The sequence below is a fragment of the Bubalus bubalis genome, chromosome 13 (assembly GCF_019923935.1).
Source record: "Bubalus bubalis isolate 160015118507 breed Murrah chromosome 13, NDDB_SH_1, whole genome shotgun sequence".
NCBI lineage: Eukaryota > Metazoa > Chordata > Mammalia > Artiodactyla > Bovidae > Bubalus > Bubalus bubalis.
In genome coordinates this window covers 23,127,686-23,153,532 of record NC_059169.1, presented here as the reverse complement: position 1 = coordinate 23,153,532, position 25,847 = coordinate 23,127,686, and the positions used below count along the sequence as shown (strand labels likewise).

The 25,847-nt window shown below is 36.2% G+C and overlaps 1 protein-coding gene and 1 long non-coding RNA gene across 2 annotated transcripts in view; both read left to right on the top strand.

The window, feature by feature from the left end:
- Window positions 1-6,640, top strand: part of LOC123328969 — a 78,596-nt gene extending 71,956 nt beyond the window's left edge. The window contains exon 2 of the long non-coding RNA XR_006544004.2: window positions 5,078-6,640. This is a non-coding gene — a long non-coding RNA (uncharacterized LOC123328969). The remainder of the gene's footprint in view (window positions 1-5,077) is intronic.
- GPC5 (glypican 5) overlaps window positions 1-25,847 on the top strand; it is a 1,547,826-nt gene that overhangs the window by 928,374 nt on the left and 593,605 nt on the right. The gene's annotated exons all lie outside the window — the stretch shown is intronic.

Below are 25,847 nucleotides of genomic sequence, written 5' to 3'. Positions count from 1 at the left end.
GTAATTTACTTTTTAACTTAAGTTCATTGCTGACACCTCTGTTTCCATTTATTGCAACAGTTTGTCCTTTATTCATAAATCATGGTTGTAGTAATTATTTAAAAGTATATATCTTATTTGTAGCATTTGTGCCATCTCCACATTGGTATCTGTTTGTCTTTTCCTGATAATTTTTTGATTTTTCTGTTTCTTGTTGTTTTTAATAGCTTAGATTATATTCTGGGCCAGTCACATTATATTCTTGTCTGCCCCCACATATATTCCACTGTGGTTTAGTCTGTAATTTAGCCTCACTCTCTACTTGTTCTGAACATCTTTGCTGTCTGAATTCAGTTGGATTCATGTACTTGCAATTTGAGAGTGGACTGGGACTCAGTGTACAAATGTAAAAGATCCCTTTCTTCTGCTTTCTCCTCTCCATGGTCCTTTCCCCTCTTCCCTGGTTTCCCAGTGTGTTCATCTTTAAAAGTTGGGACTTTGGCCTCTGCACTGCATTGCACAATTTCCCGCAAAGAGACCCAACGTGGGCAAAACAATGAGAGAAAAAAATCCTACAGGGCTGATCCAGCCACAGTCAGCCATGCTGCCTCTGCATCAGGGGTGTGGTGTCATTACTGAAGCTCACTTGTAGGGCAGGGAAACTCAACTCCGACCTGCACACATGGGTCTCAACCATGGCAGGAAAGAGGGATGTGGGCCACTGGATTGTTGGTGCTGTACAGCTGTAAGATGGGCAGAATCAAAAGACTCTTCTCTGAAGGACTGTTGCTATTGTTCCCTTTTGGTACCAACCAGGGAAGGGGATGGGGGGAGTTGCTGCTTCATTGCTGTCTCTCACCTGGGGCAGAGCAGGGAAATTCCAAGAAGGTCTGTCCTGCAGGGGTTGCCTTCTGATTCTCTAACTAGAAAGAGTAGTTTTCTCCAGGAGCTTTTTCTAACTGTATAGAGTTCTAGGATTTGAGCTTACCTAGAGTCCCATTGCGGAGAAGGCAATGGCAACCCACTCCAGTACTCTTGCCTGGAAAATCCCATGGACTGAGGAGCCTGGCGGGCTGCAGTCCATGGGGTCGCTAAGAGTTGGACACGACTGAGTGACTTCCCTTTCACTTTTCACTTGGATGCATTGGAGAAGGAAATGGCAACCCACTCCAGTATTCTTGCCTGGAGAATCCCAGGGATGGGGGAGCCTGGTGGGCTGCCATCTATGGGGTCGCACAGAGTCGGACACGACTGAAGCGACTTAGCAGCAGCAGCAGCAGCAGAGTCCATTGGAGAAGGCAATGGTAACTCACTCCAGTACTCTTGCCTGGAAAATCCCATGGATGGAGGAGCCTGGTAACTGCAGTCCATGGGGTCGCTAGGAGTCAGACACGACTGAGTGACTTCACTTTCACTTTTCACTTTCATGCATCGGAGACGGCAATGGCAACCCACTCCAGTGTTTCTGCCTGGAGAATGCCAGGAACAGGGGAGCCTGGTGGGCTGCTGTCTCTGGGGTCGCACAGAGTCAGACACGACTGAAGTGACTTAGCAGCAGCAGAATCCCAGCTGTGGGTTTTTCCCAAGGTCTCTACTAAAGAATATAAAAATTATTCAAAATAAAATATTGGATCGGACAAAAGTTAGTTCAGTTTTTCCATAACATCTTAGAAAAAACCCAGACAAACTTTTTGGCCAATCCAATATATATTCATTAATACTGGAGTCCTTCTACATTTGAAATATATGTATACTAGGTGGCTCAGACAGTAAAGAATCTACCTGCAATGTAGGAGACCCAGGTTTGATCCCTGGGTCAGGAAGATCCCCTGGAGAAGGGAATGGCTACCCACTCCAGTATTCTTGCCTGGAGAATCCTATGGACAGGGGAGCCTGGTGGGCTACAGTCATGGGGTCACAAAGTGTGGGACACAACTGAGCGACTAACATTTACTTATACTAGGTCATACGGCTGTTTTATTTTCTCAAGTCATACAGTAAATTGCCAAGTGCCATTCATTAAATAATCTATTATTTCTTCTCTGCATTGAAATACTTCTATTGCTATATATCTGACTTCCTTTCTGTACTCTATTCTGTTGTAATTTTCTATTTGTCAACTGTGTTTCCATGTCAAACTGTCTTAATTAGAGTAGGTTTATTTGTTTACACCTCTGTTTCTAGATTCCAATTCCTCTTAGATTTAGATTTAAATTCTTACAGGGAAGAATTCATCTTTTTAGTCCTAGCTTATCATATTTCTGACACATAGCTATTACCACTAAATTATTGTCTAATTTTATTGACTTGAAAGTTTATCGCTCTAAAACTTCTGCTGTTCCATTTGGCTAAATACTTCAAAATATATTCAACATCATAAATATTTATGGAGTATCTGCTATATATAAAAATTGTATTAAGAACTATAGAGAATGCAAAAAATTATTTTGTTTTAAAGAACTCCCAAGCTAGTGTGATAAGAATAAGTTCATGCAAATAAGAGTAAATAAGTGATGTAAGACACTATGGAAAGTGACTTATAAGAAACATAGCATATGCCAGAGGGAGAAATAATAATATAGTTGTTTCTCTTGGTCTTTGAAAAAAAGTTTATATAAGGCATAGATATTTTGTGTTGCCATCTTGACTGACTAGTTACATAAGTGAATATAAAGTTATATAGATAAATTCTGTGAAGAATTCCCTTGCCAGAAAGCCTGACTCCATACAGAACTTGAGTCTTTGCGTCTTGTGGGACACAGGAGTTGACCAAGTTAGAGTAGAATTTTGTAGTTTGTTTTTTCTGGTTTTTTTTTTTTTTTTTTTTGCTTTCTCAAAGAGCCCTGGTTTGGATCATTGATTTTTAGTACTTTTTTGTTATCTGCATTTCTCCTAAGTGTTCTTACCCAAACGTAGCTTCACTCAAGTAACTTATAGTTACATCCCTTGAATGTTTCTGCTTGCCACCTGCAGACCTTTGTGCTTTTCTGACTTCATGTCAGACCCACTTGGTAATTGTGTTTCAGGTAAGGGTGTGGTGGGGAAGGAGGAAGCTCTTCTATGTCCACAGTCATGCATTCCAGTGACAGGAAAAGAGACCATGAAGAGAAAGTGATAAAACCATTTGACTACAGTTACAGAAGTCTGTTGATAATACCATAAAATATATTTTAAATACTTGATGAGGTTAATGGATATTCCCATATTTCAAAAAAATGTGGGCATTTGTCAAATACTCATTGGACACTAACCAGTGATGTAAACTGTACATCGTATGAAGATGTGAAATATCTTTGGTATTATACATTGATTTTCTTATTGAACAAATCTCGCATGAAAATTCTGAACTCAGTTCTTTAATATTCTGAGCAAATCACAAAATAAACTCCTTTAAAAATGTACATAATATATATTTTCTAAAATGTTAACATTTGTGTAGCTAACATTCCTGGACCTGTGTTATGCATACTTGTAATTCATAGTCTTGTGTTCTTTATTTGATTTAAGAAAGAGCTATTTTAGCTCCATTGGCTTATGGGTCATTTGTATATATTACTGCTGCATGTTTAAATGTACCGCCTTCAAAAGTATTTATGTTTGCTGTGGTCTCCCCAGGGAACTTGGGAGCTGACCTCTCATTTGATGTACACTGTAGTTTCCAGGGCACCCATAGAAACTATTTAGAACCCAATTCCCTGGAGCCCCAGGACTTTGAGACAAATGCTTGACCCCTGCTTTGTCTGTGAACAATATTGAAGCACCTTTCTGAACAGTGAAATGCCAGGGTGATTGCATCTACCGTGGTTCACCAAAAGTGACATTTTGGAGAGAAATAAAACATGTTGTGCGGGCATGTTTGGCTTCACATTTAAACCAAGTTTAGAATGAGAGCAACCTGTCACTTTGAGCAAAAATATTTTCCCAGGGATCATGATAGATGGACAGTCTGTTTCTAACCTTACTCTTTTATGATTGTACCTTACTTGTTACCTCCCTTGAAACATGTGTTTTCCATAAATCACAGACAGCTATCTTAAATAGTGATATACATTGTTGTTTATAAAGTTAGCTGTTAAAACCATATTTATGAGAGAAAAAGAAATTGATGACAAAGATAGAATGCCATAGGAATACAATGCAATAGGTCATAAATAAAATGAAAAGAGAGCTTTCTAAGTCATCCTGCTCTCAAAGCATTTATAAGTTTAATAAGAAGGTAGGCACCCCTGGAGTAGGAAATGGCAGCCAGCTTCAGTATTCTTGCTTGGAAAATTCCATGGACAGTGGAGCTGACAGACTACAGTCCATGGGATTGCAAAGAGTTGGACATGATTAAGTGACTGAGCACAAGGCATAATGATGTTCCCCTGAATGATGGGAATCTGGGGTTGGGGATGTGAAGGTTCAGGAGTGGAGAGCAGAGAGGCAGAAGGTAGAGCCCTAGAGAGAAATGGCAAGATTGAGTCAGTTCATCAGGTCTTAGTATATGTGACTAGGTCAGTAGATGAATGAAGACCATGAAAACATGGTTTCTTCTTATCTTCAATTATAGACGCATACAGTCTGGGTAATGTTTCTTTGGTAGTAATATGATGACTGTAAAATAAACTAAAAATTAACATGAAAGACAAGATTATACATAGATAAATTGTCAAATCGGCAGCACTACATGTTACAATAAGATGGGAGATGATCAATCAGCTGATTTTACCTGCCTCCCCTCCATTCTGGGTGCCAAATCTGTTCACTGTTCAGCCAGTAGAAGCCTGGAGATGGGGCACTCGAATCCTGGTTCCCTAAATACACCTGATACATTGATGAGGTTTTGAAACTGGTCAGGCTTCACATTAGAATAAATTATTTTCTATGTAATATGCACTGCGAATAGTTGATCCCAATACACTTCTCCCAAAGATTTTTACCAACGTATGAGAAGCCAAGGAAGGAAGGAAAGAAGGAAGATAAGATGGAAAGGGAAAAGGGGGCATCGCATTAGCACAGAGTACAGACTGAAAGCCAGCCTGCTTTCCATTGAAGCTACCTTGCAAACACTGCCTGTGACCTAACCATCTGTAAAAATGTCCTTGTTTACTTATAGAATTGGCCTGTCTGTTTGAAATACAGTGCAAAGATGGTGACTCTTAGACCTCCCAGCCAGAGTGTATCCTACTCACTTGTCAGAGGACCAGACTGGGACACAAGAAGCCAGCCCCCCTGCACAGCCCAGGATTGCCAGGGGAATGGCATTGGGAAGAGCAAGCTGAATGCCATGCCACATGCTGTGACAGGGCCATCAGCCTAAGCCTGAGACCTGTGTGGTCACTGATCAAAGCCAAGGGAAGATGCCAGTGTTGTCTAACTCCCTCCTTGTGGAAGATGAGAAAAGTAATGAAATCCAACACCATGGGGCTTAAGAGAATATATTGCAGAGCAGACTGGAGGAAGTGGAATCTGTGTGACTCAGAAGAAAACACACTTCTATACATGGTTTCCTACAGAGCACATAGAACACTTTAGAAAGCAACTTGACATCCTTGGTACGTTGCTGGGGACAGCGTGGTCCTGGGTTGAGAGAAACAGAAAGCCAGATTGTGGTAAAAATACAGTTAGGAAACAGAAGATGAGTGAGTAAAGCAGTGCTGACGTGGTGAGAGCAGAATTAAAGTGCTTACCTGGCAGGAATCCTGGGGCCAGAGGTACTCCCTGGGGTGTCTCCAGGAATTGGATGGTGGTTATTCACTTGAAAACAGGGCTTTGTCATATTGCTCTGGTTTCTTTCTAATCACAATGTTTGCTTTAATTTAAATTTAAAATAACATTTAGTCTTCTGGACTGTAACATTTATTTTGTTTAGCACAGTATTCCCAGTGTCCAGCACCATGCCCAGATGTTGTCAGAATCCTGTAACTGTGTGTTCAATCAATCACTGAATGATGATTTTATACTCGTCAAAGTGGGACTGATGGGACTGGTCAATTTGAGTCTACTGCTAATCCCAATGCTTGTTAGCTATGTGGCCTTGAGCAAAATGACCTCTTTGTGCATCAAATTTTCTCATTTGTAAAACAGTGATTATAACAATATCTTCTGAGTTTTGTGAGGTTTTTACAGAGATAAGGCATGTAAGGTATTTACCCTAATGCTTTTACAGATAAGTGCAGAATAAATGTTAGCAATTGTCATTATATTAAAACAGCAACAGCAAAAGAGAACCATGTATAAAATGAAGATGATTTGTTGTTCCAGTCAAAATAACAAAAGGAGTTTCACCTCCTTAGACAAGCTCTGTTAAGATAGTTAATTATATATCCTTTTAGAAAATCAAAGACATGTTACAAAATGGTAAGTTTCTCACAAAGATAAAACCGTTTGACAAAGAAGTTCAGATTTCTCTGTGAATTTAAGTGCTAGGAGAAAAAGAATCAATACATTTAAGTTTCAGGGAAAATGGTGGTGACCCAAGTATTTAATTCATAGGGAGCAATCAGAGATGAAATGAGGGTGATAACGCAGTACACAAAGAAACATGATTCAGTACTTGCAAATAGGCAAAATGATGCCTGTGTCAGGCCCTTCAGTGAATTGCTGAACCTAGTCTAGGGAACCCTCCTGGAGTTCCTAGGTGATGTAAGGGATTATATAAGGATGTGTATTTAAGTGATCAGGTTCTTTCACAACTCTGCAGGAGTTGAGATCAACTTGTAGAAAACTGATACAAAGCCTGAGATTCCTATCTACACTAATGCAAATAATTTTGTCCAGTTGAGAATATAAATCTAACTCAAATTCTCATCAAAAATTCTCTCAAAATTTGACACAATTTTTTTTTTTTTACTAACTCTCTTATTAAATAAGTTTGGCATGTATTTTCCTCATTAATCTTTGACCATATATTCACATTTTAAACTCTTTGAAAATTATATTTTATGAAAACAACTAGACAATACTTTGGAAGATATATTTCTTACATACAATTCTGCAGAATCCTGTAATGATTTATGACCCTTAGAATTTCACTGTAGACAAGGCTTTCATCATAAACATGAGTCACATGGCTTTTCATGATCTGGTCTCAGTTTAATTCTTTATCTTCATCTCTTACTATTCCTGGCCTCATGTCCAACACGCCAGATGGTTGATTGGGTCATACTGCATCTCACCTTCCCCTCTGTTTTCCTACACCATGTCCTCTGCCAGGCCAACCCTACTTCCTCCCCATGGCACACACAGACATAACCCCCTTCTCCTGAGCAGCTGATAACTCGTCCTTCAAGTCTTAGCTGCTACTTCTCTCTGATCCTTTCCTCCCCGCTCAGGACCTGGTTTGGTTCTGGGTTTGCGTCCCTAGAGTTGAAGCTTAGTCACCATCAGAGCCAGTGTTCATCAGGCTGTATTAGACTGTGTGCTCCTCCACCCATGGACCATACAACATTCCTGAAAAATAGCAACGATTAATGGTTACATTCATTATCACACCCTTAGGTCTTTAAGTTATCTGTTGTTGCATAACAAATTAACATACATTTAGCAGCTTTAAAGAGCAAATGTATTACCTCACAGTTTCTGTAGGTCAAGAGTCTAAGTGTAGCTTAACTGAATATCTTCTTGGAAATCTCTTGTAAGGTCATAACCAAGAAGTCAGTCAGTTGTTCAGTCACTCAGTCACGTCCGACTCTTTGCAACTCCACAGACTGCAGTACTCCAGACTTCCCTGTCCTTGACCATCTCCTGGAGTTTGCTTAGACTCATGTTCGTTGAGTCAATGATGTCATCCTACCATTTCACCCCCTGCCATTCCCTTGTCCTTTTGCGTGCAGTCTTTCCCAGCATCAGGGTCTTTTCCGAAGAGTCGGCTCTTTGCATCAATCACGTGTCCAAATTATCAAACCAGGTGTCAGGTAGGAGTCTCATTAAAGGCTAAGATGAGGAAGAATCAGCTTCCAAGCTCATAGAATTGTTGACAGAATTCAGTTGGTTCTTGTTCTGTGACCCTCTCCCCAGAGGCTGCTTGTTTCTTCAAAGCCGGCAGACTGATGCGACAACAGAGAGAGTTTGTTAGCAGGATGGCAATTACACTCTTAGGCTACAGCATTATAAAAGTGATATCTCATCACCTTTGCCACATCCTGTTACACAGAAGCAAGCCATAGGTCTGTTCACACTCCAGGGGAGAGATTACATGAGGCAGGGATCATGGAGGCCCTCTTAGCATCTGTCCGCCACAGTGGGCCCAGAGCTGTGCTAGTGCTTAATAGGTACTGAAATAATAGCCTCCCAGTGAATGATTTATGCAATGAAAAAATGATTTATATGGATACTTGATTACAGAAATATGAGAAAACCCCTTCCTCTAAGCATAAGACAATGAATTTGTGTCACCATGTTCATGTTTTTTCTTCTGATTGATCCTTTCCTTTCTTACTCTCCATTGTTGTATATCAGTTTCCAAAATATTGTTAGAAGATGTGGCCAGTTAAGCTAAAATATAGGGAATCAGAAAAAGTACTTCAAGTATTTTTAAAGTGTGCATGCAATGTGCCCTGCATTTGTTTTTCTTGATTTTGAATCTGCATCATGCTGATATGTATCCAGAGCAAGGTGAGCATTGCTGTAGCTATGTATAAAATCTCCTACTTAAATGATTTCATCCTAGATTTTCCTCAACCTCTTGAATTATGACTTTAACGGTATACTCTAAAACTACTTCATGTACTGAAATTGACTTCATCGAATTTTATGACAGGAAACAATTTTGACTTCCAATGAAAAGATTAATATCATCTTTGCAAATTTTGTCTAAACATTCTCAGTCAGAATCGCAGAGTGATTCTATAATAAAAGGGCATTATCAAATTCTGTTTCACTCCCCATTCATCCATGATTTTGATTCCTCTAAAGTAATAGATGAAGGGCCAAATTAAGCTGAAGAGGTGGTTACATAAATATACTTAATGATCCTTGCCATATATACAGTCCCTAATATTACAGAACAGTATTCCTGGAGCATGCATCCACTGTTTCCAAGGATAAATAAACTCTTTTCAAAAGTGTATTGTATGTGGGTTAATGTCTATAAAGGTTAAAAACATCAAACTCTGAAATATCATGACCTGACATTAATGACCCGATAATAGGTTGACATTTGCAATTCTTCTTGGGGGGTAATAGCCCACCATATGCAAAGATCAGCTTCTGCATTTAGCTGCTATCTCAGAGCGGGGGAAAAAACCACTATGAGTAATAATAGTACAAGGGAGGTTAATAACAGGTACAGGCCTAGTATAGCTTTTATCAGTCTGTTTAGAAAATGAACTGAGAATTGCTGTCAACTCAATTGGGAAGGGGAAAGGAAGAATGGATCCATATGGGAGGCATCACTCAGCTTCCAGTGTGTGTGTGAAGGTTGTTTGCAAGGTTACCCTTGCTGATGCAACATAAAGCCGAAATTTGCATGTCAAAGCTTTGTTCCTTTTGTAACACCATGCTACACAAATCACTGGCCCTGGGGTTTAAATTTCACAGATGTCTAAGCTCATTTAAAAATTAAAGTGCAATAATTTGTGATCCACAGTGCACCTAATCATTCTACTTTTCTTCAGAATGTTTTGTTTAGCCATTATGCTTCGTTTTACCCTCTAAAATCGCAATTTTTCATAGGTTATCTTGGTTTTTCCTTTGAAAGCTAATGTATTCTCTGACAAGAAAATTTTTCTTTGCTGCTGTTGTATTATTACTACCGTTAAAAGATTCAAATCCCCACAATATTGATCCGTATTTAAAAATCAGAACCAGAAATAATTCAGTATTAAGCTGAACATTATATTTTCCTGAGTTCTTAGGAAAAAACAGTACTCATGCATGCTAGTTATCTGTCCTTGTTTTTATTATTTCAGTTACCTTCCAGGTTTCAGAACACATTGCAAGGAATGTTTGCACTGTTTTTTGCTGTATGAATTATTTCATCAGAATTAGTGGCTTTATGTTACTAGAAAATATCCCAAGATGCGGTGAGCCAGTAGACTTCCAGTGACTCACTATAGGTTATGTTTATTACCATGGCCATAAATTAACATCTTTTTTCAGAATTGAAAGCATTATGTGATAAACATTTTAGTGTAAAGTTCACAGAAAATTACAAATGATGAAGGAAGTAGAATTCTACTCATCCAGACTAAGATGTATATTTGCAGCTTTATTTTGGTAGTGTAAGTATGAAGAGTAAACACAACTTTTGGTCCTTTTTTTTTTTTTTTTTTTTTTTTGCTTTATAGGAAATGCTAAAGCAACATTCTGTGGCTTACAACATGGAGATTAGTTTCAGTTACACCTGATTGATTCACTCTTTCAGCTTTTGCCCTTTTCCTTATTATTATTAAAATAAATAACAGAAATAATGTCACAACTCTTTTTCATGTTTTACCCAACTCTTGATTTTTTTCAAGGGTGTGGAGAACAGACATGCACCATGGGTCTGGAAACACGTAACAGCTTGTGTCCTTGGGCAACAAAGAGGAAGGCAAAGTCAGTGATGCAATGAGATTTCATGGGGGGAAACACAGAAATGAATTTTAAGTTGCGTCGCAGGTCAAATTAATCATTTTATGTTTATTCTAAAGAAACAAGAAAAAGATTTGGATAATTTTATAAGAAATACAATTGCATTTTTATTTGGTGCCTAATAACAGCTAGGGCTTATGTTCAAGAATGATCAAACATTAGGATGGCATATGGTCAGTAAAAGCAAAGATTATACATCACTTATTATTTTGCCTGAATGCTGAAAATATGTCTCAGAATACATGTAAATTAATGATTCATTGTTCCCTGTTGCTAATAATACATAGTAAAACATGTTGAGAATACATTAAAATTCAATGCATAGATTTTAGTTTTAGTTTTTTATGGTAGCTAACGTGGCTATTGTAAAATTAAATGGTCAAAAATTTTTATGTTCAGTTTGCATTCCCACCAACAGTGTAAGAGGGTTCCCTTTTCTCCACACCCTCTCCAGCATTTATTACTTGTAGACTTTTGGGTCGCAGCCATTCTGACTGGTGTGAAATGGTACCTCATAGTGGTTTTGATTTGCATTTCTCTGATAATGAGTGATGTTGAGCATCTTTTCATGTGTTTGTTAGCCATCTGTATGTCTTCTTTGGAGAAATGTCTGTTTAGTTCTTTGGCCCATTTTTGATTGGGTCATTTATTTTTCTGGAGTTGAGCTGTAGGAGTTGCTTATATATTCTCGAGATTAGTTGTTTTGGAGAACAGTGTGGAGATTCCTTAAAAAACTGGAAATAGACCTGCCTTATGATCCAGCAATCCCACTGCTGGGCATACACACTGAGGAAACCAGAAGGGAAAGAGACACGTGTACCCCAATGTTCATCGTAGCACTGTTTATAATAGCCAGGACATGGAAGCAACCTAGATGTCCATCAGCAGATGAATGGATAAGAAAGCTGTGGTACATATACACAATGGAGTATTATTCAGCCATTAAAAAGAATACATTTGAATCAGTTCTAATGAGGTGGATGAAACTGGAGCCTATTATACAGAGTGAAGTAAGCCAGAAAGAAAAACACCAATACAGTATACTAACGCATATATATGGAATTTAGAAAGATGGTAACAATAACCCTGTGTACGAGACAGCAAAAGAGACATTGATGTATAGAACAGTCTTATGGACTCTGTGAGAGAGGGAGAGGGTGGGAAGATTTGGGAGAATGGCATTGAAACATGTAAAATATCATGTATGAAATGAGGTGCCAGTCCAGGTTCGATGCACGATACTGGGTGCTTGGGGCTGGTGCACTGGGACGACCCAGAGGGATGGAATGGGGAGGGAGGAGGGAGGAGGGTTCAGGATGGGGAACACATGTATACCTGTGGTGGATTCATTTTGATATTTGGCAAAACTAATACAGTTATGTAAAGTTTAAAAATAAAATTAAAAAAAAAAAACAAAAAAACAACAACAAAAATTTTTTTATGTTCAAAAACTAAGATTGAAAATTTGGATCATAAAAATGGCATTGCCAGACCAATTTTCTCAAATTCTCTTTATGAGAAGAAGTATCCATTTAAAAGGTAATCCATGAACAACTGCTACACAAATTATATGGATATTAGAGGGTTATACTGAACCCTGGCTTGATGGTTTTTAGACACAAGAAAATTAGTCATGTATTTGTAGTATGTCTCTAAATACTATCCGATTAAAACTAGTAACATCCAGCATAAACAGATGAATCCTAAGTAAAAATAAGTTTTTATTTTAGAAAGAAACTAGAATTTCAGAATACATCTATCTAGTTTGAGCCAAAGATCCTATTGCTTTAAAAAAAAAAAGGGGGCAAATGTGAATATTACACTTTTATTTTTTAAAGTATAAAAGTATTACTTCTTTGTAGGTTGATATTTTCTGTATAAAGTACTATGCCTTCTGCAAATAAAGATGCTTTCACTTATTTTCCAATTGGGGTGTCTTTTATTAGTTTTTCTTGTTTAATTACTCTAGATAGGACTTCAAAGAGTTGCATATTGGTGGTAAAAGTGAGAATCTTTCTTGTTCCTAATCTTAGAAACTGAGCTTTCAGTCCTTCACCACTGGGTATGCTGTGAGGTTTTGTCATGAATGGCTACTGAATTTTGTTAACCACCTTTTCTGAATCTGATAAGATGATCATATTTATTGTTTCCTTTGTTCTGTAAATATGGCATACTACATTGGTTAATTTTCTAATTTTAAATAGAAACATTCTTGCATTCCTGGGATAAATCTCACTTGGTCATAGTGTATGATCCATTAAGTGTGCTGCTAGATTTGGTTTTCTAGTGTTAAAAGACGCTTACTCCTTGGAAGGAAAGTTATGACCAACCTAGATAGCATACTCAAAAGCAGAGACATTACTTTGCCAACAAAGGTCCGTCTAGTCAAGGCTATGGTTTTTCCTGTGGTCATGTATGGATGTGAGAGTTGGACTGTGAAGAAGGCTGAACGCCGAAGAATTGATGCTTTTGAACTGTGGTGCTGGAGAAGACTCTTGAGAGTCCCTTGGACTGCAAGGAGATCCAACCAGTCCATTCTGAAGGAGATCAGCCCTGGGATTTCTTTGGAAGGAATGATGCTAAAGCTGAAACTCCAGTACTTTGGCCACCTCATGCGAAGAGTTGACTCATTGGAAAAGACTCTGATGCTGGGAGGGATTGGGGGCAGGAGGAGAAGGGGACGACAGAGGATGAGATGGCTGGATGGCATCATTGACTCGATGGATGTGAGTCTGAGTGAACTCTGGGAGTTGGTGATGGACAGGGAGGCCTGGCGTGCTGCGATTCATGGGGTCACAAAGAGTCGGACAGGACTGAGCGACTGAACTGAACTGAACAGTTTTGTATCTATATTCAGAAAAAATACTGGTCTGTAGTTTTTGTTTTTTTTGTGGTATTTATATTGACTTTGATTATCTGGATGATTCTGGCCTGATTGATTATCATAGGCGGAGTTTCCTCTCTGTTATTTTTTTTTGGAGAAGTCTGAGTTGCATAGAGTTGGTTTTAATTATTTAAAAAGTCTAGTAGAATTCGCCAGTGAAGCCATCTAGTCTTGGATTTACTTGTCAGTAGGTTTTTAATTATTGATTCAGCCTCTTTATTTGTTATAGGTCCACACAGTGTCTGTTTTTTGGGGAAGGGTCAGGTGAGACAAAGCTAGTGATTTGTATGTTTCTAAGAATTTATCCATTTTTGTCTAGATTTAACTTACTGTCAGTATGATTGTTCATAGCATTTTCTTAAAATCCTGTTTCTATAAAGTTGATAGTATGCCCCACTTTTATTGTTTATTTTAGTTGTGTCTTTCCTTACTCACTTAACTAAAGGTTCCTCAACTTTGTTGATTCTTTCAAAGAACCAATGTTGGTTTTGTTATATATTCTCCATTTTTCAGTTCTCTCTTTCCTAAGCTTAGCTCCTTTCTTCTGCTAACTCTGGGTTTAGTTTGCTCTTCTAGTTCCTTAAGATGTAAATTTGGGTTATTGGTTTGAGGTCTGTCTTTTTTAATGTAACTGTTGACAATTGTACATTTCCCTTTGAGCACTTAGTTTGTGGAATTCCATAAGTTTTGGTGTGCTGTTTGTTTTCGTTCATCTCAAAGTATTTTTAAATTTTCCTCATTATTTATTCTTTGATATTATTGTGAGCTGAATTGGGTTTCTCCAAAATTTGCATGTCGAAGTCCTAACTCTAGAACTCTATGATGTTACTGTTGGGAGATAAGGCCTTTGAAGAGGTAGATTAAGGTAAAAGGAGATCACTTGGATGGTCTGTAATCCAGTGTGACTTGTGCTCTTATCAGAGGATATTAGAACACCAACACATGGGAGGAATATCTTGTGCAGACTGAAGATGGCCGTTTCCAAGGCAAAGAGAGTCCTTCAAAAGAAACTCTAGCCTCCAAGAGTATGAGAAAGCAATTTATTTAAGCTTCTCAGCCTGCAGTACTTTGTTATGGAATCCCTAACAATCTACTACAGACCCATTGTCTGTTTAAGAGTGTACTGTTCAGTTTCCACATACCTTTATTTGAGTTATCCAGTTTTCTTTCAGTTATTGCTTCAGTTCATTATGGTCAGAGGAGATACTTTGTATAAATTCAATCTTGCTTATTTTTTTTTTCTAGTTGATTATATTTTTTCTTATCTTTTTAACTTGGATAAATCTCTTAAATATAATATCACTTGCTCCAAAGAAACTTTTACTAGATATCCAGCAATTTCTTCAACTTTATGACCATTTTATTCTTTGCTAATTTCAATGAAAGTGAAGTTAAGTATTTTTACTTTGAAATTGTGTATAATGTGATTGATTTTTAAATTATTTTTATCTGATTACATGCATAAAAAGTAGTCTGTAATGTTTGCCAAATTTTAATGGTTATTTCTAGGTAGAATTTTAAATGACTATTTGCTTTCTTCTTTCACTGTTTTTTATTTCTTAAATTTTAGACATATAGCATGTATTTTTTTAAAACTTAAATAGCTTAAAAATTGCATCAGTTTTCAGTCTTAATGTACTTGTATGGGACCATAACTTTGCTATATATATATATATATATTTTAATATTAACTCTTGATTGGAGTAAGTGATGTTTTGTTTTCCTCATTTATATTTCTCTAACTTTTAGCTAGATTGGATATTTTCTCATTATTCTTCATTAACCATTTCTTGCTGGTAAATACAGTCTATTTCAATTTTTCTACATTGTTTTGTTGGCATCTTTAGCATGAAGATAGTTTTAAAGACTGTCTTTCAATTAATTATGTTATTCTTTTTTAAAAAGTATCAATCTTATTTAAATGCTAGAGTTGTTTTATAGCCTCACATATGGTCCATTCTGGAGAATGTTCCCTATACACTTGAGAAATGCTCACTCTTAAGCCGTTTGCTTCCTTATTTGCTCTTCTGTCTAGCTGGTTTGTCCACTGGAGTCTCCAATTAATATTGTAAAGCTTTTTATATTATCTTTAAATTTCATCAAAGTGTGCCTTATATTTTGAGGCTCTGTTATTTCCTGTATATAGGTTTTAATTATTTTATATTCTTGACGAATTGCTACTTTAAACATCCTACTGCCTTCTGGTCTCCATAGTTTCTGATGATAAATTAACTGTTATTATTCAAAGTCCCTTGTTCATGGTGAGTCACTTCTTTCTTGGTACTGTTGAGATTTTTCTCTTGTTATTTGGCTTCTAGAAGTTTGATTATGCACTTGACCCTTGAACAACTCGGTGTTTAGGGGTGCCAAATCTCTATACCATGGAAAAAATAGGCATATAACTACAGTCATCCCTTTGTATCCACGGTTCCACATCCATGGATTCAATATGGGTCATGTAGTGCTATAGAATGTATTGATTGAAAAAAATCCACATACAAGTGGACTCAGGCAGTCCAAACCCATGTTGTTCAAGGCTCAGCCATAATATGTCTAAGTGTGTATCTCTGAGTGTTTGATGTTTTTCATAACATTTGCAAGGTTTTTAGTCATTATTTCTTCAAACATACTTTATTTTGTAAAAAACAAAAACATAGAAATGAAGGCCACAATTATATGAATTAGCTCTGAGAACACTTTATTTATTACATATGCCATTATGTTTTTTATTGATAACTCTCATATCAACTAAGAATTTTTACTGTATATCAGAAACTATTAATTGCCTTTCATAGTATCCCAAAATAATCAGTGAATCTATGAGGATTATGATACTTCACAGTTAGCTCTTCTCATTTTAGATTTTATCAACTTAAAAACAAGGTGGATATGCCAATATCAAAAGCATCACCCTCACTTTTCCCATAGCATTAATATTTTTAGAAAAGCAGTAAAATATGCTTTTCTGGATACATGTTTCCTAAAGTTCAAAAGCTGCCTAAAGATTCCCTAAAAGACTTCTCAAAGCAACTTATAAATTATCCCCTTAACATTTTTCTTTGGAATTTTATTACCATGAGTCTTATATTTCTTTTAAATGGTTGCAAAAGAAATTCAGGACTTGGAAGCTAGATGGAAAATGCACATATTGTTTACACACATTCTATGGTATAGAATCATATTAAATACTTCTTAAAGTAGCAGTTAGGGGATATGTGTCTTATAAAACTGAAAAATTATACAAATTTAAGGTAATATGAATTTTGAAGTATTTAACATAAAACAGTGTCAAAGTGTTATAAAACTTTGAAGTGCTGTCATAAAACACAAATTTATGAAACATGAAACTTTCATAAATTTGAGGCTACAATTATGTGTTAATTGGTAGATTATTATGCAACTTGTTTGCCCATTGCTATAAAAATACAGCCACTATACTTGGTGAACAATCTAAGCCTCTATTGTAAAATAGCTTGTATGAAGTGTAATGGATTTGAATTACGTTATTTTGATTCTCACAGCACTTTTCCATGAATGTGAATTACAAACAATTTGACGGATCCCTTAAATTTTGCATACTTGCTGATTAAAACAAATTCTAGCAAAATTTTTGGTTAATATAAAAAATTGAAATAAGCTGTGAATCTGAAATTGGAAATCTCTTAAATTTAGACAATGACAATATCATTACATTTTGTTTTCTAGCTCTTAAAATATCATATAATATTGTTTTCCTTGTCCCAAGTTTTATGACAAAAAAATCCTTGTATTAAAGGCCATAGTTTGGAACTTCAAAGCATTCCATATGATAATCCATGGGTTATCTTAATTTCTGGAGGAATGAAAATTTCTTGACAGGAACCAATATACTTAGTGAATAAGTCTTGATTCATTAAATATTTGAAAAAAGCTGAAACAGTAATATGATTATCCTACCTCCAAAAGAAGTGGCCATGAATAATGACTGTAATTAACATTCAGAATTATAAATGTTAATTTCCAATACTAAAATTTCCTTTTAAATTAAAATACTAAAATATCAGAAAAATCATGCCAGCTATAGCTCATTCCTTTTATGACAAAATTACTTTTTTAGAGTAAAAACAAAATATTTAATAAATACAGCATAAATTGTTATGAAATAGAGATTTTGTCTGTTTTCTGAAGATGATCTCTGACCGTACCTGATTATTTCTGAATCCTGAAAAAAGTGAAGGGATTACTATTTCTGAATCCTGGGAGGGAAAAAGTGAAGAGAAAACTATTCTAATTAAAAAATTTAAGTAACCATTTGTGTTTTCATTTTTAATAAATAAAATTATGTGCACATTTAACTTACTAGGAAATCATTAGTAACGACTTTTCCAGTGGGTTTTATTGCAGAATATGATTCTTTTATCTAAGTATTGCATACTTTGTAGAAATGTCCAAGCTGTTACTATATAGCTATGTTGCATCATTTGTATTATTTGCAAATTATATAGTCAGCCTGAGGCTTGTGAAAACTGGCCTGTGAAATTTACATTCTGTAAGGAGTGTTCCTCACTTAATTTGCCCACCCTGGAACTGGATTTTATAATGTGAGAACTGATTGTAACAATACCTAGAAGGGTTGTTTTTTTAATCAAATTCTTTCTGAAAAGAATTAATTAATCCCTGATGAAGCAATGAAACTACATTCAATTGAAGTTGAAATCACATAAAGCTGAAATTTCTAAGTCTTTCCTAAAGACAGGTTTTCTGGAAGCACACTGCTTACTTGCAGAGGAAATGGATAACAGTCTAGAACATTGTTTTGAGGGGATACAGGACAATAGTGGGGAAATGGGACTACATACAAAGTGCAATGTGATTATACTAAAGACCTATCCCCACAACAGACTGCACCCTTTTCCCTGATTTTCTTTAACTCCTTCAGAGAGTTGGGTTTTCTCTTCTTTATTCTCACTGTTTAATACCTAAAGCAGTGGTTCTCAAACTTCAGCTTCAATAGACTCACTTGAAGGATCTACTGACAGATAAAATTTGCATCAAGAGTAACCTCTTGATGTAAAGTCTCTGTAATTGGTAAAAATAGATTCCTAACTAATAGGGTTGCCATTGCAGTTTCTACAGCAATAAAGACAGAATGTCTGCTAATCCCCTAATGAAGCAGGATAGTAATGTACTAGTACATAAGAAAAGGGAGGGAGTACACTAAAAACAGAAATATCCACTTAATAAAATCAGCGTATCTGGAAATAAAACCCCTTTTAATCTTATTCTGGAGGAACTATTGGAACTCGGGACAGGACAGGTTCTTCTGTACATAACAAGTTGAATATTCCTTCAGTTTTCTCAAGGTGGAAGACCATGTAGTCATCTTCTAGTCAGGAGTCAAGAATAGGTTTAAAGGGCTTGGAAAGATGGAGACTTCAGAATTCCTATTGTTGGAAATGGGAGAATGGGCTGTGCCAAGATATGTTAAAAGGATTTCTGAGAGTCTAGTTAAATGTGTAATTATGCATAGATAGACACTCAAATATATTAAAACATAGTAGCAAGATGATAGTTTGAAAGCTTGTTGCTTGCAAAATTCCAATTCTTCACTAATTTTGTGACATAGTACATACTGCTTCAGCTATGCATCAGTCTATTCATTTTCAGTGAGCATTATACATTTTCTATTATCATGTTAAGGATTATATAAAAAAGGCCACAACTCTAAAGAATTTTATAAATTATAAAGTTAGGAGTCTAAGATTTTATTTGACTGATGTGATTATATTTTAAATTTATTCCTCTTGTCAAGCAGTTGAATATATATAGTACAATAGTGGAGCAAATCTATCGTGCAGAGATATACATGAATTATGTATGCAAATACTCATAGGTACATAATTTTGTTTAGTGTAGATATAAGTTTGTGATATAATACCTTTATTACATGGGCATAGATATAGTATGTTTTTATATAAATATATGAATTTTTATATATGTAGATATATGAATAAATATGAATTTTGGCCTCTAGACACTAAATATCCCACACATTAGTTTAAAACATTGTAAATACAATGTTTATACTAATCTTCTGCATTTTAATGTTGCACTTAATATTTGTTTTTTCTGTTATGTTGTTTGAGGACTGTTAGGTAAGATAATGCCGTGGGGAAAAGAAGAAAGTAGTACATAGATTTTTTTAAGTGCTTCTATGTTCATGAATTAAATGATCTCAGTATAATTAGTATAAAGGAAATTGTGAAATTGAATGGTGCCCTTGGACATAACCCAAATGCAAACCTCATTTTGTTGCAGTAGTTTTCTTTAAAGGAAAGAAGGTAACAAACCAGAAATCAAAAGATTCATATTTTAAATGGAGTACTGCATGTATATTCTTTGTACTTTTGTATAAGTAGTCTGGACTATCTATTTCTATAGAAATAATTAAATTGACATGAGAAAATCTGTTTTTTTCATGCTTATAATTATGTCTGTCATGTTTTCTAGAATAGTTATTAAGTACATTATCTTGTCAGCATTTTATGATAAGTTTTGGCCAACCGTGTATTTATGCTGAATAACATTACCTGGACTATTCTCTTTTTTAAAATCAAAACATCTTTTTATTCCCTGAAGAATGACTCACAGCCTTTTTAAAAAAAAAAAAAAAAAAAAAAACTACTTAAAATCTCAAACTCATGTCTTTCAGTTTGCTCTCTTGCAATAAAACCTTCCCTCCTATTACTCTTAGGAGAGGATCAAAATACTGAAGAGAAGGCTGGTCTTCATTACTATTGCTCTACTCATTAAAAAATTTTTTTTTTCATTTTCAAAACCATTTCTGTGATGCATAATTACTTTTCCACTTATGATCTAGACTCACTTTCATCTTTTCCCTTTGTAACCAACTCTTCTCTTTTTCCCCTTCATTATTATTTTTTCTTTGGTTTCTTTACTACAACTTTGAAGTATACAGAGTACTACAGGTCTTACAGATGAGATAGAACTATCCAGTACAGAGCTTTGGGGGTTTAGGGGCAACAGTGGTTGGGATCATGTTTGGTCAGTTTTAAGAAAGACAAACAACATCATGCCAGAGTCTTAGTAACAGTACAAAGGATGCCTGAGCATTAATCTGTTAAACAGGGTGTCACACTGACTCATAAGGTTCAGTGTTCAGAAATTACAAGCAGGTGCAGAATATCGAGTTCTAAAAGAGTACAAACTCAAAGAATTCAAGCATGCAGGGTAGGAATGAGCAGATATTAGGATTCCAAACAGAAAGATCAGCACTTGAAGACTATTAGGACTAATAATGCAAATTTAAGAAAGATGAATCCAGATGGCCAGGTAGAATTGCTATCACAGAAACAGACCATTAGAGACAAATAACAAGGGAGAAGGAATGGAAAGTGTTCACTTGGCCATCTACTTCCAATTTAAATTGTCCCTTGAAATCTAGATTCTGAAAGTAATAAAGAAGTAGACATTCTTACTACCTTTATGCTAATTCTAGTGTGTATTGTAAAGAAATTTAGCTCCTATAGATTCTTTCTTTGAATGGCCAGAGGTAGTTACTTTAAGTAATTTTTCAAACATATATCTTAAATATGTACATTTAAGCTTATAATTTTTCAAACTTATTAATATTACTTTAAATACATTTTAAAAAAGATTATACATTTGAGTTGTTTAGTCGCTCAGTTGTGTCCAACTCTTTGTGACCCCCATGGAGGTCACATGTCCCTGGTGGACAGAGGAGTCCACCAGGCCCCTCTGTCCATGAAATTCTCCAGACAAGAATACTGGGGTGGATTGCTATTCCCTTCTCTAGAGGATCTTCCCAATCTAGGGATTGAAACCAGGTCTTCTGCATTGCTGGCAGATTCTTTACCATCTGAGCCACCAGTTAAGCCACTAAACTTGCACTCAAATGAATTCATTGTGAGATATGAGTCATGATCTTAGAAATTAATTCTCAGTAGTTGAGATCCATTTTAATACACCTCAGAAAGGATGTGAGGTGAATATAGTCATAATCATTATCTTGAATATGTCTAAAAATTTATTTCCAAATATTAAAAAAGTGATTGAATTGTCAGAATAACTTTGTATTACTCATTACTCATACCCAATGAGCAATGGATACCCAATCTCATTTTCATACAAAAATACAATATGGTCTGTGGGTGTGTGCATGGTAAGTCACTTCAGTTGTGTCCGACACTGTGCTCCACTGGACTGTAGCCCACCAGGCTCCTCTGTCCCTGGGATTCTCCAGGCAAGAATACTGGAATGGGTTGTCGTGCCCTCCTCCAGGGGATCTTCCCATCAGAGCTACATTCTGCTACGTAAAGGGCAAACGTGTATTACTATCCTTTAAAAATACAGGCTATTTGAGTCTAAAAACATCTTTAAAAGTGAAGTATAATAATTAAGATACACATATCATATGGGTCCAGTTCATCTATTTTTTTTAAAGTAGGTAGAAATGTATAGAATCTGATAATATCCCAAATAAGATATAAGATATTATCTGTCAATAAGATATTCCATCAAATAAAATATATCTTAGTATACACTAAAAAATAAGATATCTGTCTCTCAGTCTTGGCCTTCAGCGCATTTCTTTGACTGAATCAACTGGTCGTTTTTTGTATTCTTTCTTTCACATAGTCCTGCCATGTAAATATCATGGGTTAAGGACCTGGATTGTCAAGATTTTAAAACAAACCACATTTCACTTCAAAAGATATCATGAAAGAATATATCATTCCAAAGAAAGTATTTCAAATTTGTCATTAAGTTTATGTCCACACTTTTTCCAGGAATAAATTCATTTCTAAAAATTCATTCTTCACAAGCTTTTGTTAAGCATCTAATGTGGTAAGGACTCTGATATATTTGATTATATTTAATAGAAGATTTGGCTCCAAATCTTCAGATTCCAAGTCCACTATTTCTTGCCCTGCCAGGTATAGCCTTGGTCATGAATTGTGACTGAAGTCATTAGATTCAATGATGGACTTGGGGGAATAATAACTTTTAGGGGAGCATAACTGTGATAGCACTTTGCCTAAAAAGGGCAAAGAAGAGTTTCTAAAGGAAAGAATCATCAGGTGTTTGAAGTGATACAGAGAGATGGGAAAGGATGTGGACTGAGGAGAGCAAATGAATGGTCTTATCCATTAAGTCCAGCTGTGACTTTTAAAAGATTGCTTTAATCGAGTAGGGAGATTGGAAACGAGATTGCAAGATGCTGTAGAGTAAATGAGCAGTACGAAATTAAATGAATTGTGAATAGACTTTCCAAAGTTTGGATTTTTTTCAAAAGTGGAAGTCCTTAAAAAAACAAACAAAAACAAAAACAACTGAGATCTGTGTGAAAGTCTGCAACTGGGAAGAAGTAGAACTTTAATTTTCCTACCACCCCCCCGCCCCACCCACCTTACTCTGTTTTCTGGATGTCTCAGATGCAGTGTCTATAGAACATAACATGTGAAAACTAAGGTAGACTGTCACTTTGAGATGTTTAAGAAGGTAAGAAGGGAAAGGAATAGAGAAGAAAGGAGCACAAAGGGAGGCGTCCAGGACAGTGTTGAACTGGAAAACATAGACAAGCTTGAAGGATCCTTAGAGATGAGAAAATACATTCAGATAAGAGAAGGCTTCATGTGGGAGACGGCCTAATGGAGACTTGACTCTAGTCAGGTATGTCCTCCTAACTTCTCAAAGCTAATCTTGCCCAGACTCTGTTCACAATTCTTAATCTAAACATGAGGCATGTAGTGAATGGTGGCTTCAGAGGGCCTTACCCTTAACATCAAATCAACACCCCCTCCCCACCCCCATCACCTTCGACCTACTACATTATTCTGTGTCTGAGCTTAATTGTCCAGCATCTTTGGAACCAGTTAATTGAGAAGAGTTTAATATAGTGGGGTTTTGGGGACAAAGATCTTATAGTAGAGAGCAAGAGAGCCAAAGTCAGTGAAAGAGGGCCCACAGGATATTGAAAATGTCTGCAATTTAGCTACGTTGCCTTGCTGTAAAACATAGCTTTTTATTTATTTTATTTTAAAAAATTTTTTGTTTTTTATTAAAGGTTTTTTTTTTTTAATTTTGATTTTTTTTTCCACTTTACAATATTGTATTTGTTTTGCCATGCATTGACATGAATCCGCCATGCGTGTACCTGTGTTCCCCATCCTGAACCCCCCTCCCACCTCCCTCCCCATCCCATCCCTCTGCGTCATCCCAGTGCACCAGCCCCGAGTACCCTGTATCATGCATCAAACCTGGACTGGTGATTCGTTTCACATATGATAATTTACATGTTTCAATGCCATTCTCCCAAATCATCCCACCCTTGCCCTCTCCCACAGAGTCCAAAAGACTGTTCTATACATCCGTGTCTCTTTTGCTATCTCGCATACAGGGTTATCATTACCATCTTTCTAAATTCCATATATATGTGTTAGTATACTGTATTGGTGTTTTTCTTTCTGGCTTACTTCACTCTGTATAATAGGCTCCAGTTTCATCCACCTCATTAGAACGGATTCAAATGTATTCTTTTTAATGGCTGAGTAACATTCCATTGTGTATATGTACCACAGCTTTCTTATCCATTTGTATGCTGATGGACATCTAGGTTGCTTCCATGTCCTGTCTATTATAAACAGTGCTGTGATGAACATTGGGGTACACGTGTCTCTTTCAATTCTGGTTTCCTCAGTGTATATGCCCAGCAGTGGGATTGCTGGGTCATATGGCAGTTCTAGTTCCAGTTTTTTAAGGAATCTCCACACTGTTCTCCATAGTGGCTGTACTAGTTTGCATTCCCACCAACAGTGTAAGAGGGTTCCCTTTTCTCCACACCCTCTCCAGCATTTATTGCTTGTAGACTGGCTTGAAATACCTCATAGTGGTTTTGATTTGCATTTCTCTGATAATGAGTAATGTTGAGCATCTTTTCATGTGTTTGTTAGCCATCTGTATGTCTTCTTTGGAGAAATGTCTGTTTAGTTCTTTGGCCCATTTTTTGATTGGGTGGTTTATTTTTCTGGAATTGAGCTGCAGGAGTTGCTTGTATATTTTGAGATTAGTTGTTTGTCAGTTGCTTCATTTGCTATTATTTTCTCCCATTCTGAAGGGTGTCTTTTCACCTTAGAGTTTCCTTTGTTGTGCAGAAGCTTTTAATTTTAATTGGGTCCCATTTGTTTACTTTTGCTTTTATTTCCAATATTCTGGAAGGTGGGTCATAGAGGATCCTGCTGTGATGTATGTCAGAGAGTGTTTTGCCTATGTTCTCCTCTAGGAGTTTTATGGTTTCTGGTCTTATGTTTAGATCTTTAATCCATTTTGAGTTTATTTGTGTATGGTGTTAGAAAGTCTTCTAGTTTCATTCTTTTACAAGTGGTTGAGCAGTTTTCCCAGCACCACTTGTTAAAGAGATTGTCTTTTCTCCATTGTATATTCTTGCCTCCTTTGTCAAAGATAAGGTGTCCATAGGTGTGTGGATTTATGTCTGGGCTTTCTATTTTGTTCCATTGATTTATATTTCTGTCTTTGTGCCAGTACCATACTGTCTTGATGACTGTTGCTTTGTAGTAGAGCCTGAAGTCAGGCAGGTTGATTGCTCCAGCTCCATTCTTCTTTCTCAAGATTGCTTTGGCTATTCGAGGTTTTTTGTATTTCCATACAAATTGTAAAATTATTGTTCTAGTTCTCTGAAAAATACCATTGGTAGCTTGATAGGGATTGCATTGAATCTGTAGATTGCTTTGGGTAGTATTTTCATTTTCACTATATTGATTCTTCCCATCATGAACACGGTATATTTCTCCATCTATTAGTGTCCTCTTTGATTTCTTTCACCAGTATTTTATAGTTTTCTATATGTAGGTCTTTAGTTTGTTTAGGTAGATATATATTCCTAAGGATTTTATTCTTTTCATTGCAATGGTGAATGGAGTTGTTTCCTTAATTTCTCTTTCTGTTTTCTCATTGTTAGAATATAGGAATGCAAGGGATTTCTGTGTTGATTTTATATCCAGCAACTTGACTATATCCATTGATTAGCTCTAGTAATTTTCTGGTGGAGTTTTTAGGGTTTTCTATGTAGAGGATCATGTCATCTGCAGTGAGAGTTTTACTTCTTCATTTCCAATCTGGATTCCTTTTATTTTCTGCTCTGATTGCTGTGGCCAAAACTTCCAAAACTATGTTGAATAGTAGTGGTGAGAGTGGGCACCCTTGCCTAAAATGTAGCTTTTTATCAGAAGGTAAAATTTGACATATTTCTTCCAACCATTGACTGTTCTTTTGTTGAAATGACACATATTATAAGGGAAAAGTTGTTTAAGGAATTTTCTTTTTAGCATGTATCTCATTTTAAATCTTCTATTCTTGCATTATCAATATCTCCTTTTCCTTGGGCTCA